At 38.4% G+C, this 14,533-nt stretch overlaps 1 long non-coding RNA gene across 14 annotated transcripts in view; it reads right to left on the bottom strand.

The window, feature by feature from the left end:
* Positions 1–14,533, bottom strand: part of LOC309604704 — a 102,364-nt gene that overhangs the window by 64,908 nt on the left and 22,923 nt on the right. For 6 of the 14 annotated variants that reach the window (XR_014230979.1, XR_014230980.1, XR_014230981.1 and 3 more), the window contains one exon: positions 652–723. The exons of 2 other annotated variants lie outside the window; for them this stretch is intronic. This is a non-coding gene — a long non-coding RNA (uncharacterized lncRNA). Of the gene's footprint in view, positions 1–114; positions 724–14,533 lie in introns of those variants that run through there. 6 more of the 14 variants (XR_014230987.1, XR_014230988.1, XR_014230989.1 and 3 more) reach the window with 1 other exon arrangement.

Here is a 14,533-nt window from a genome sequence, read left to right as displayed (position 1 = left end):
ATGAATATGTGTTGTACTGTTGCTACTCTACATTTCATAATTTGAAGCTTTCACATAAGCATGGTAAGGTCCAAAACACTGTGTCTTCAGTTGAAGCTGTAGCCCTATGCAGGGTTGTTTTTTTTTTTTTTTTTTTAATGTAGCTTTATTGTTCTTTTTTTTTTTTTTTTTTTTTAATTATTTATTTATTTATGGCTGTGTTGGGTCTTCGTTTCTTTGCGAGGGCTTTCTCTAGTTGTGGCAAGCGGGGGCCACTCTTCATCGCGGTGCGCGGGCCTCTCACTATCGCGGCCTCTCTTGTTGCGGAGCACAGGCTCCAGACGCACAGGCTCAGTAATTGTGGCTCACGGGCCCAGCTGCTCTGCGACACGTGGGATCTTCCCAGACCAGGGCTCGAACCCGTGTCCCCTGCATTAGCAGGCAGACTCTCAACCACTGCGCCACCAGGGAAGCCCAGCTTTATTGTTCTTATACAACTAACTCCTTATTCCCAAAAGATCACTACTATATTTTGTAATTCTGAAAGAGTTCCAAAATTTGGTCATCACAATTATATTTGATCAACTTCCGCCTGGCTTGAAAAAATTCAAGCAATTAAGATGCTCTTGAAAAAGGTAAGTGTGAAAATCCACATATCCTCCATGATAGTACCTTTTTTAGATTGTTCTCTTCTGCCATTCCTACTCTCATCTGTTAGGGAATAGCACCCCTTGGATCATGGTTCTGCAAAAAATAAAATCAGGGCAAGTTAGTGTGACTACATAATTTTTTAATTATCTGGAATTACTTGATCTCTCATTACAAATGTTTAAAACATTGGTTTAGCTGAGGAGATAAATTACTCCATTATACAAATATCAGTTAAATGTTGGTTACTTATAGCCAGCATTTTTTTTTTTTTTTAATGAGGGAGTTGTAGCCTGAGGAATTTTTTTACATTCACTTGAATTATAGAAACTTTCCTTTGGCTCAACATCATGAAGAAACTTGGCAAGACTAAAGAATTTTTATCTTGAACTCCATGAAGTCAGGGTGACCAGGTGGTCCAGAACATGACTTTTGGTTCTGAGACAGCTGCAGTTTTGATCCAGCTCAGCTATTGACAAGCTTTGTGGACAACTTGCTAACCCTCTCTCTAAACCCTAATTTTCTCACTCATAAAATGGGGCAAATAGTAGTTTTTACCTATGTATTTAAGAAGCTTAACACAAGGGCTAACACATAGTAAAAGCTTCATTAATGCTAGCTATGCTGGAAAAAAAATAGATGTTTTTAAATTAATGCATTAAATCAGTGATTTCTAAACTGGAATGTGGGGAATCCATTTTAGCATAAAGCATCACACAGATCTGCATATGCTAGTACACGTCTACAGCCCCATATCCACACTTCAAAATCCCAAACTCTTAACATTTCTCTTGACAAAAATTCACGACAGAAAAAGTTGATTTGAGCATTATTTATCATTCTTTGGAGGGCTCTTCACATGTTTTGTTGCAAAGCTATTAATGTGTTTGATTACAGGGTCTGCCCCAGACCCTACCAGAGGTGTTAATTAAGTAGGGAACAAGTCTGAATCTTGAAACAGAAGTGGTCTCAAGAGTTTCAGATACAGGGCTCGTGGAAAGATTTACTTGTATTCTTCAGCTTATGTATTCTTCCATATTCCATATTTACATGGATTCAGAGTCCCTTTGTTGGGAACCATTGTTACAGGTAATTTATACTTGACATCATTCAGTCATACAAGGAATATTAAGAAGTTATTTTGTGCCAGGAAGGAGCACTGAGTAAACTAGGAGGAATAGGATTCAACCCCTGCTGTCCAGTGTGGGGAAGACAGAAGTCTTAAACCAACACGTATAATTAAGTGTCACAGGTGTCATTCATCCATTCATTCACAAATATTCACAGCAGTGAACAAAACCAGACCCATCCTCACAGACCTTACATTCTGGAAGGGAAGACAGATACATTCCTAATTACATAATGTTACATCAGTACTACAAAGAGAAAAAGTAAGGTAGAGGGGCCTCAGAGGGAGGTAATTCTGTTTAGAAAATGAAAAGGGGATTGAAACTTCTTTGGTTAGAGTGCTAAAAGACAATCTGTCTTAGGAGGTGACGTTGGAGCAGAGGTGAATGAAGCTGAGAACACACCGTGGAAATACCTGGGGAAAATACTTGTACTCCTGGAAAATGAGAATGGAGGTTGTGAAGACCTGTAAGGAGGCCAGTATGCCTGGAGTAAACAACGGGCAGAGTGGTGGGAAATGCAGTTTTAGGAGTAGCCGTGGACCAGGTCCTATACGAAGTCCCCCAAGTGAGGGTAGAAAACTGCCCTTGAAGGAGGCATTGGTCCCCTCTCCTGGAGGGGAGGGTGCAAGAAAAGTTTTCATAAGAGTCTTAGCCAACAAGTAGAGACCCCCGAGTGGAGCAGGAGGGTAGGGCTGCCCAAGCAGAGAGAGCAGGATGAAAGAAGCACTGAGAGAAGAAACAGCCTGGCTTATTCGTGACGTCGTTTGATTCAGCCGGAGTGTGGTTAGTGGGAGAGAAACCAGATACTAGGAGAGAAGAAAACAGATTATGGAAGGACTCGTATTCCATGTAAAAGATGTTTCTGTAGTCAGTGTGAAGCCATCAAAGAGTGTCAAGTAAAGTGAAACTAGAACTAATCTGGCTTCAAAGTGATAATAGAGCAAAATGATTCCGCTTATATAAAATGTCTAGAATAGAAAAAGAGACAAATTCGATTAGTGGTTTCCCAGGGCTGGGGATTTGGAAGAAATGAGGACTTACTGCTAATAGTTATGAGGCTGCTTTTTTGGTGATGAAAATGTTCTAAAATTGATTGAAGTGATGATTGTACAACTCGACTAGAAACCACTGAATTAATTAAATGGTATGTGAATTATATTTCAGTAAAGCTACTTTTCAAAAATAAGTTAAATTTGAAGGTTGAAAAAATCCTTTAAATACAGCACAAAAGTGAAATTAGGTATGTTAATTGGATGTTCTTCTTTATTTTAACCTAACTGGTGTCATTTTCAGTTTTGTAAAATATTCTACTCATTGTATTTGATTTTCTACCTTCTTTCTCCTGTACATTCCTGGAACATTTTTAGACACAACAACCAAGTGCATTTAGTCAAATGTGTATGGCAGAGTTGATGTGGTTACAGTAATAAATAATAAATGCCAGCAAAAATAAATGCCAGCAGCCTCAGCCCCAGTTGCCTAAGGTTTCTTTTTTTTGAACAAATGGATTTCCTTTTTAATTTTTGCAGTTATAGCTTAAGAAGAGTTTTTATTTTCCCTTAGATTTAAAGCAACTAGAAAGAATTGGACTTTTTTTATATTAGACTTTTTCTTCTCTCTTCTCTTCCTCCCCTTCAGTCTGTTCATGAAATTTGCTGTTGCTATTTTAACCAGGTTCAGCATCTAAAGAATTCATGCCATTTGGCTGCCATAATGTGGCTAATGAATGTCTATTTTAGTTCCAGAGTGAGGCAGGTGGTCTATGTCTTCTTGTGTACCTTTAAGAGATACTTAAATTTTAATTTTAAAGAAAACTTAAATTTTAAAATAATTGTTTTCCATTGACTACTCAAGTTTACTTACCCTGACTTATTAAATATTTTTTCATGGTATGTTCTCAGACTATGTTTTCTAGCATTTTTCTTGTGTTTGCATGCTTGTGTGAGTGTGTATACATGGTGCATTGAGGAAGAGATAAACCCCAAGTTAATCCTGCAAGTAATGCATCTGGCGCTTATATGAGAACCATAATTTATGCAGAGTGTATTTTTAAATTCAATACTTGAACAGTTTGTCAAATGTTACATTATTTTAAATGTAGGCCAAGAGTGTTTCTGTATTAAGCTCCACAAGTGTGTGGGTTGAAATTAGGCAAGTTAAACGGGATTGTGAATGTTAAACAGGAATATTTTTAAGCATTCTCCTTTGGGGTTTGATTACTATTTATATTGGATTTATAAATTTTGAAAGAAGCAGTTACTCTTGTCTGTCTGTTCACATGCCAACATCAACATTGAATTTATCAAGTAATTATTTATGCAATGTTTAGACAGGCAAAATGAAATGGAGAAGGGAGCCAATTATCTGTGGATCCTACCCACACAGTTTTCAGCAACTGCAGAGAAAATGGGTTGGTTGTCCAGAACAACTGTTTTGTTGACTCTGCCCTGAACATTTAGTTAATTATGCAATTCTTCCTGTCCTTTAGCCTGTGTTTCTACATTCCATGCCTGGCCTCAGCTGTCCGTGGCAGTCATGACTGAGGTCGTTAATTAACCATGACGACTGCCTCAGCAAAATCAGGCTGGAGGAATCCCTGTCCATTACAAAGCTTGGTCTCAGGGAACCTTAAGGACCATTTCACCTGCGGCATAATCTATTTTAGTGGCCATCGAGAAAGATAGTACCAAGATATAACCACCCTTGGATATAAGAAATTTACCTTTTTAAAAGGGTATATGACATTAAGATTTGCTTTAAAAAGAAAATGCCAAACTGAGTCTCGTTTTCGGATCACACGCAAATTCCAAACACACTGGCATGCAAACTTTAATATTTATTAACTCATTATATAATGTTAACTATCGATTAATTAGTTAATTAAAGCTCATGTTTTAATGTCAGCTTTTACTTATTGATCCAGTGCTGCAAAAGAGAATTTGGAAGCAATGATGGAGTCTTACATTTCAACTCAGGGGAAATCAGTTTTGATCATTCAATCGGTAAGTTGCAAAACTATGCTAAAAGCTTTGCCCAAAGCAAGGTTACCAAGTATGAGAAGTGGAAATTAAACTTTTTGCTTTTATTCTAATTTTTAAATTCCTAAATAAATGTTGAACAACTGTTTAGGGAATATCAGTTAGGAAGGAGCCAACTTACTAGCCTGCTTTAAACTCTCTTGAACACTCACAGGTTCTGACCTGGCACCGGATGAAGAGGGAGGGCTTGTGACAGAGAAGACCTTTAACATTCTTCCAAACCTGCGTTTCTGTGATTCTAAGAACTGAGCATTGAGCCTGCCCTTTATAAAGTTATCACATGAGAATAAATTGTGTTTACATGGAAAAGAGCTCATAACAGTGACAGGTCTGGGGGATTAAGGCTTTCATGTGCTTGGCATTCCGTGTACATGACCTCCTTTAATATACCCAGCAAATGAACACGGTGGGGATTCCTGTCTCCATTTTATAGAAAAGACTGAGGTTTGGAGAGGTTAAGGAGCATGCCCACGATCACATACCAATCATCAGGAATCTTGAAATGGCCTTTTGGGAAAAATGAAGGCTTCTTTGAGTCCAAATGATCCAGATATTTGCTTCCATTTTCCAAAAGGGATTTTATATAGACACAATGTCTGACTGTGTAACTATCGCTCCTATCATTCATCTCATTGAAATTTCTTCATACCCAGGCTCAATATTTCACATTGGCTGGTCTGAGGTCCTAGCTCAAGGGCCTTCCTTCTTTGTTATTCAGTTAATATTAACATTCCCCTGCTTGGCCTTCTCTCTTTCTTCTTTAGTCACACTTCCACCACACTCTGTACAAGCACTGATACTAGACTTGCACATACTAGAGTGCTTATAAAACAGACAAAACAAAAAGCTTATTGACTAAACTTCTATGCAGTTAAAATGATCTGTATTTCATCTTGTCCAAGAAGAAATACTTGAGTCTACAAAATACTGGCTTATTGTGAAGACCCATGCCAAAATTATTTTTGCAAAATGGAATAATTATTGACTTCTGTACCAATTTTCTCTATTATAATTCAAAATAATTTCTATTTTAGTCAATAACTTACATATCTGAGCTCTGATATTACTTTTGAAAATTTATTCTTCTCATGAAACAGTTCATCTTGATGTGATTTTTAATTAATCCTTTAATTATTAAATTTTGAAAGAGGTATATAGAAATTATGGTATTTGGTTTTTAAGTGTTTCTCATTAGATTTAAAATTTTTAGTAGGAATGCAATTTTTAGTATCAGCAAATAAACCTCTTTTCAATAGTTCATTAATATTTAAATGACCTATCATTTTGTCTTGATTATGATTTTTATTAGGAAGAGCATGTCTTCTAAATCCACTGTCATCCTTAAAGATAGAAGAAGAGTTCTTTATTGAGTTATTTTTATTCCTGTTCAATTTTTTTTTTTTTGTCCCTAGAAATGATGTAGGTCAAAGACAGTTTTCTTTTTCAAATGGAATCCTATGTTCTCAATAACTTAGCCCAGAGTTAAATTGCTTAAATACTCATAGCATCTCAGATGTCAGATGGCTTTAACAGAAGGAGATGCTCAGCATACAGAATATCTTACACTGTGGTATAGGCCAACATGCCTCAGAATAACCTGGAGAGTTTGTTTAACATGACTATTTGGGGACCTCTCCCTGGACGATCTGTATCTGAATGTCTAAGATTGGGGTCCCAGAATGCATGAAAAAAGATCTTCTCAAATAATCCTTAAAAACCTAAAATTTGAGAATCACTGTCTTAAAGGTTATATTATTACTAACATTAAAAATCATATCCACATTTAAATAAACATTCCTGATTCTCTGGCAGGTCACACCCAGTTGCAGGAAAGCAACATTGTTCGATGATCAACAACTGATTAAATAAACCCAACTGCTGTCTCTGTTAAAAATGATGGCACCACATAGACATTAATCAGCCATGGCCACTACATAATGACTGACACCCTTCAAAACAACAGACACAAATAGCACAGTTTTATAGCTTGGTTTTCAATTTCTGTTCCATTCCCACATTTTTCTAATACCTCTTTTGGTGTTCTGAATTTAGTTTGTAGGGAAGAAGGAATCTCTTAGCTGGGCAGTTACTCTGCTTAAGATTGTCTGAGGTTCATCTTGGATGAGCCACTATTCTCTCTCCAAGTATGGAAGCAATAAAAGCATCTTCATAAGGTCAGCCTGCACTTACTACTGCTGTCATCTCTGGTTACTAAATAAACACTTTGCATTTTTGAAGTGCTCTGCAAACACACTGGAAACTTTAAGGACAATCTGCACAGAAACTTAAAAGATTCCACGTCTTGGGCTTCCCTGGTGGCGCAGTGGTAAAGAATCCGCCTGCCAATGTAGGGGACACGGGTTCAAGCCCTGGTCCGGGAAGATCCCACATGCCGTGGAGCAACTAACCCCGTGCGCCACAACTACTGAGCCTGCGCTCTAGAGCTCGCGAGCCACAACTACTGAAGCCCGCATGCCTACAGCCCATGCTCCGCAACAAGAGAAGCCACCAAAATGAGAAGCCCGCGCACCACAACAAAGAGTAGCCCCCGCTCGTCACAAATAGAGAAAACCCGTGCGCAGCAACCAGGACCCAATGCAGTCAAAAATAAATAAATTAATTAATTAATTAAAAAAATAATAATAATAAATAAATTCTTCAGGCTCAGGAAGAGGAGTTACTCTAAATTCCCAATGACTGCAAGTCACTTATTCACCTAGGTATTTAGGTATATTTATTAATATACCTAATTATTTAGGTATATTATTCACCTAGGTATTTAAGTGTATTAATTTCCAGCATATCCTGAAACACTGTTATTTTGAAAAATCTGTACCATATTAAATTAAAGATCATTAAAATAAACATATTTTCTTCACTCTTACTGTGTAATGGCTAAAAATGTTCTCCCCGGGGTCATTCAATTTATCTAAAACTAAAGCATGTTTTTTTTCCCACTTAAGGAGGTGATGATGAAGTGAAAATATTAAGGAAAAAAGCCCACTTTTTGTTTTTGCTTTGTATACACTCTATTATTCTGAAAGGTCCATCATTTTGAAAGCTTAAGGTATATGAATCATTTCACTGCAAAGGTATATACTTATATCTACATCTACGTCTATACAGCTGTTTCATTACTTTCAATATGTGTTCATAGATTGCTATTATATCTTATCATTAATAAACATTTATATTATATTAAAAACTCTAAAAAGAGATACAAATGAACTTATTTCCAAAACAAAAAGAGGCTCACAGATATAGAAAACAAACTTATGGTTACCAAAGGGAAAAGGAGGGTGGGGAGAGGGATAAATTAGGAGGTTGGGATTAACATATACACACTACTATACATAAAATAGTTAACCAACAGTACATAGCACAGGGAACTCTACTCAATATTTTGCAATAAACTATAAGGGAAAAGAATCTGAAAAAATATATACATAAACATTTACGTGTATAACCGAATCACTGTGCTGTACACCTGAAATTAACATGATACTGTAAATCAACTGTACTTCAATAAAAACAATTTTTAAAATTTTAAAAAACTATTCAAAGCAAGCTTTTACTAATTGTTGTATTTCATGTAATTATGACCTCCTAGAGCTTCCTTGCAGCACTTAAACAAACAGTCAATAGGGGGTATACAAAATCCCCAAATGATTTTGACATTTGGACCAATCACATCACTTGAGCCAAGACTCTTTGTTCTTAAAATCTCAGCTGGCTGTTCTAATGGCTGGCTACCCACCCGGCCCACCAAGCAGGGTTGTTTGTCAAGACTTTGAAGCACATATTCTGCTTCCAGAATCAACACTGCATAGTGATTATTTCTCTCTCTTTTTTGTTTCTTTTCCCCCAATACTTTATTTTCAATAATCTTCACTTTCCTGAAGGAATTGATTTGGGGAATGGGGACCACTCTTTCAAAAAAAAGTTAAAGTTAGTATTTTAATCCCCCAAAGGCAGGGACTATAAAGAACATTCCAATCACACGACCGCACCACATTTTTGTGTTTAAATTAAGTCAGGGTTATGATGGCGATTAATAACACACACTGACTCAAAAAGTCAGTTGGCATGATTAGGAAGGGCAAACTTTTCTGGTTTTAGTAGAGAAACAAAATAAGCATATAATTGACCTTTGCATTCCATTCTACTTGAAAAAGGCTTTCCAGCCTTTTAAAAAATCTTCATACTTCTGTTCCATATCACACTCGGAATTAGATACTTTAAAAATATGCCATTAACCAAAATATTGTCTTGGCAGCTGGTTTAAATATTTATTTAAGATATGTAGCAGTTGCGGCACTTAGAATTTAAAACAGATGGCAGGACTATATTGGCACTGTGCATTACTGGCAGAAGTGGACCGTTTGAACTTTCTTAAAGTTTTGCAGCTTTGAAGTTTGAGGGGACATAATTGAGCCTCTTTTCCTCTGTCCTTAGGGGAGCACAGAATTGTTTAGGGATGCTAACTCAGAAATCATGACACAAGATGTGTGCAGCTGTTTAGGAGAGTGAATGGAAGAGGCAGGTACCCGTAGGATGCTCGCCTCCCCTCCCCTTCCAGCTCACTTATTCTGTCTCCTTGTTAGGACATTTACTTCATTTTCTGGGTCTCTGGAGACTTATTGCTGGCACACATTCCCACACTGAGACAATTCATTTTCCTCATCAGGAAAGATTAAGAAAAGAATAGAAGACTGTGTGGAGGCAAATTGCAAAGTCCCAGCATTTCTCTGCTGACTTCAGCGATTAATGACCCAAAAGTCCATATCTTGGTAGAATCTTAAAGATTCTAAGAGTTTAGCACAGGGTCTGGCACATAGTAGGTACTCAGTAAATCTTGAACAACGGAATATTTCCTCCAGCTAGACTTTCCTCAGCCTCTTTGTGTTTTTAAAATTGAAGTATAGTTGATTTACAATGTTGTGTTACTTCAAGTGTACAGCAAAGTGATTCAGTTATACACATATATACTTTTTCAGTCTTTTCTATTATAGGTTATTACAAGATATTGAATATAGTTTCGTGTGCTATAACATGGATGCACCTAGAGATTATCATACTAAGTGAAGTAAGCCAGAAAGAGAAAGACAAATACCATATGATATCATTTATACGTGGAATCTAAAATACAACATAAATGAACTTATCTATGAAACAGAAGCAGAATCACAGACATGGAGACCAGACTTGTGGTTGCCAAGGCAGGGGTTGGGGAGGGATGGATTGGGAGTTTGGGATAAGTAGATGCCAACGATTACATATATGTAGAACTGAATCACTTTGCTGTACACAGAAACTAATACAGCATTGTAAATCAACTACACTTTAATAAAATAAATTTAAAAAATAATAAATCATGTTTCTTTGTTTTGCTGATTTAAAAATTATAAAAGTAACACAACCTCCACGTAATAACTCAATAACACATCAAATGAGAGTCCCACTTTACTCTTACCTATTTCCACTCTTCCTGTCTCCCCAGAAGTAAGCACTGATGTCAGTTCGGTACATACATTGCCAATTTTTTCCTATTCATTTGCATTTATAGGTACTCATGGAAATATATCATTTTAATAACATATGTTAGTTATGGATGCATACTTATATATTAGAAATATAAAAATGTGCGTGGAAATAATAAACATGAAGTTCAAGATAAGGTTATGAAAGAGCTGCCCTCTGCTCTCAGTCACAATAGAGTGTGAGAGTTCCCTTCTAGCTATTTGTCTAGTGCCCATAGGTGAGAGCTGCCTTTCAGAATATTAGCGCCTGGATCTCACTGCTAGAACAGGCATCAATGAGACGCACCGTGCTGCACCGGTTGGGCTTCATGGCAGCGTGTTTAAACTTAAGCTGAGGGCTTCCCTGGTGGCGCAGTGGTTGAGAATCTGCCTGCCAATGCAGGGGACACGGGTTCGAGCCCTGGTCTGGGAAGATCCCACATGCCGCGGAGCAATTAGGCCCATGAGCCACAACTACTGAGCCTGCGCGTCTGGAGCCTGTGCTCCGCAACAAGAGAGGCCGCGATAGTGAGAGTCCCATGCACCGTGATGAAGAGTGGCCCCCGCTCGCCGCAACTAGAGAAAGCCCTCGCAGAAACGAAGACCCAACACAGCCAAAAAAAATTAATTAATTAATTATTTTTAAAAAAACAAACAAAAAAACAACCAGCCTTGCCTTATTAATAAAAAAAAAAAAGAAAAAAAAATTTAAGCTGAGTTTTCTGCACAGTGTGTTGGTTTCCATCAAACTCCAGATCCGAAGCCAACTTCTCCAGGAGGCTTCCTGCACTGCCCCACCCCGCCTTGGCCCCCATCGTGAAGTGTGACGCCCTTCTCCACTTGGCAGAATACAGGCACGCCTCCTTTTGTTGTGCTTCGCTTTATTGCACTTCACAGATGTTGTATTTTTTAAGAACTGAAGGTTTGTGGCAACCCTGCAACGAGCAAGTACTATTGGTGCCATTTTTCCAACAGAATTTGCTCATTTGATGTCTCTGTGTCACACTTTGGTAATTCTCACAATACTTCAAACTTTTTTATTATTATTATGTTTGTTATGGTGATCTGTGGTCACTGATCTTTGATGATACTATTGTCATTGTTTGGGGGCACCAACCAAGAACTTTATCAATAAATGTTGTGTGTGTTTTGACAGCTTTACTGACCGGCCATTCTCCATCTCTCTGCCTCTCCTTGGGCCTCCCTGTTCCCTGAGACACAATATTGAAATTAGGCCAATTTATAACCCTACAATGGCGTCTAAGTGAAAGGAAGGAGGCACATCTCTCACTTCATTTTTTTCCGCTGCGCAGCTTGCAGGATCTTAGTTCCCCGACCAGGGATTGAATCCGGGCCACGGCAGTGAAAGTGTGGAGTCCTAACCACTAGACCGCTAGGGAATTCCCAAGAGATGCACGTCTCTCACTTTAAATCAAAAGCTAGAAATAATTAAGCTTAATGAGGGAGGCATGTTAAAAGCTACATAGGTTGAAAGCTAGGCCTCTTGCTCCAGTCAGGCAAGTTGTGAATGCAAAGGAAAAGTTTTTTTTTTTAATTTTTATTGGCATATAGGTGATTTAAAATGCTGTGTTAGTTTCGGGTGTACAGCAAAGTGAATCAGTTATACATATATGTATATCCCCTCTTTTTTTTTTTTTTAGATTCTTTTCCCATATAGGCCATTACAGAGTATTGAGTAGAGTTCCCTGTGCTATACAGTAAGTCCTTATTAGTTATCTATTTCATATATAGTAGTGTGTATATGTCAGTCCCAATCTCCGAATTTATCTCTCCCCCCTCCCAGGAAAAGTTCTCCAAGGAAATTAAAAGTGTTACTCCAGTGAACACAGGAATGATAAGAAAGTAAAACAGCCTAATTACTGATACGGAGAAAGTTTTAGTGGTCTGGATAGAAGATCAAACCAGCTACAACATTCCTGTAGGCCAAAGCCTAATCCAGAGCAAGGCCCTAATTCTCTTCAATTCTACAAAGGCTGAGAAAGGTAAGGAAGCTGCAGAAGAAAAGTTTGGAGCTAGCAGGGGTTTTGGTTCATGAGGCTTAAGGGGACAAGGTGCCTCCACAAGTTGGACGGGCAAGGTGAAGCAGCAAGGGCTGATGTAGAAGCTGCAGCAAGTTACCTAGAAGATCTAGCTATGATAATGAATGAAGGTGACTACACGGAACAACAGATTTTCAACGTAGATAAAACAGCCTTCTGTTGCAAGAAGATGTCAGCTAGGACTTTCATAGCTATAGAGGAGAAGCCAATGCCTCGCTTCAAAGCTTCAAAGGACAGGCTGGCTATCCCGTTAGGGGCTAATGCAGTTCATCACACAATACGTTAAAGCCAATGCTCATTTACCATTCCAAAATCCTGGAGCCCTTAAGAACTACGCTAAATCTACGCTGCCTGTGCTCTATAAATGAAACAACAAGCCTGGATGATAGCATGTGTGCTTACAACATAGTTTACTGAATATTTTAAGCCCACTGTTAAGAACTACTGCTTCAGAAAAAGAAATTCCTTTCAAAATATTACTGCTCATTGGCAAAACACCAGGTCACCTAAGAGCTCTGATGGAGATATACAATGAGATTAATATTGTTTTAATGGCTGATAACACAACATCCATTCTGCAGCCCAGGGATCAAGGAGTCATTTCAACTGTCTTATTACTGAAGAAACACATTCCATAAGGCTACAGCTGCCATAGATAGTGATTCCTCTGATGGATGTGGGCAAAGTCAAATGAAAGCCTTCTGGAAAGAATTCACCATTCTAGATGCCATTAAGGACATTCTTATGGGAATAGGTCAAGATATCAACATTAACAGGAATTTGGAAGAAGTTGATTCCAGCCCTCATGGATGCCTTTGAGGGGTTCAGGACCCCAGCAGAGGAAGTAACTGCAGATGTAGTGGAAATAACAAGAGAACTAGAATCAGAAGTGGAGCCTGAAGATGTGACTGAATTGCTGCAATCTCACAATAAAACTTTTGCAGATGAGGAGTTGCTTCTCATGGATGAGTAAAGAAAGTGATTTCTTGAGATGGAATCTACTCCTGGTGACGATACTGTGAAGACTGTTGAAATGACAACAAAGGATTTAGAATAGTACATAAACGTAGTTGACAAAGCAGTGGCAGGGTTTGAGAGTATTAACTTCAATTTGGAAAGACGTTCTACTGTGGGTAAAATGCTATCAAACAGCAGTGCATGCTGCAGAGAAAATCGTTCATGAAAAGAAGAGTCAATTGATGTGGCAAACTTCACTGTTCTTATTTTAAGAAACTGCCGCAGCCACCCCAACCTTCAGCCACTGCCCTGATCAGTCAGCAGCCTTCAGCATCAAGGCCAGGCCCTCCACCAGCAAAAAGATTACAACTTGCTAAAGACTTAGATGATGGTTAACATTTTTTAGCAATAAAGTATTTTTAAATTAAAGTATGTAGGGCTTCCCTGGTGGCACAGTGGTTAAGAATCCGCCTGCCAGTGCAGGGGACACGGGTTGAAGCCCTGGTCCGGGAAGATCCCACGTGCTGTGGAGCAACTAAGCCCGTGCGCCACAACTACTGAGCCCGCACTCTAGAGCCCGCGAGCCACAACTACTGAGCCCAAGCGCCGCAACTACTGAAGCCCACGTGCCTAGAGCCCATGCTCTGCAACAAGAGAGGCCACCGCAATGAGAAGCCTGCACAACGCAATGAAGAGTAGCCCTCACTTACCAACTAGAGAAAGCCTGCGCGCAGCAACGAAGACCCAACGCAGCCAAAAATAAATAAATTTTGTTTAATAAAGTATGTATATATTTTTTAGACATAATGCTATTGCACGCTTAAAAGACTTCAGTATATTGTAAATTAACTTTTATATGCACTGGAAAACCAAAAAATTCATGTGACTTGCTTTATTGCCGTGGTCTCCAACAAAACCCACGATATCTCTGAGGTATGCCTGTAGTTATCTTTTCTCTCCCTTATGCCACTTATCACGTCCCACCATCTAGTCCTGTTTTTTGAACGTACAACCCTTCACCACTGACTTGTAGCTTTTAAGGATAGAAACTGGGTTATGCATCTTCATATTCTCTTTGTGCCTAGAACATTGCCTCAGTCAACAAATGACAGGACACATGTGGTTTAACACTCGTTTTGTATAAATGAAGGTATTACAGATTAATACATTCTATATATTTATTTTATTTAAAACATTTTAAA

The sequence above is a fragment of the Balaenoptera borealis genome (genome assembly GCF_965194805.1).
Source record: "Balaenoptera borealis genome assembly, chromosome: 10".
Lineage (NCBI taxonomy): Eukaryota > Metazoa > Chordata > Mammalia > Artiodactyla > Balaenopteridae > Balaenoptera > Balaenoptera borealis.
The sequence above is the reverse complement of the archived record's forward strand: the minus strand, read 5'-3'. Positions and strand labels throughout refer to the sequence as shown.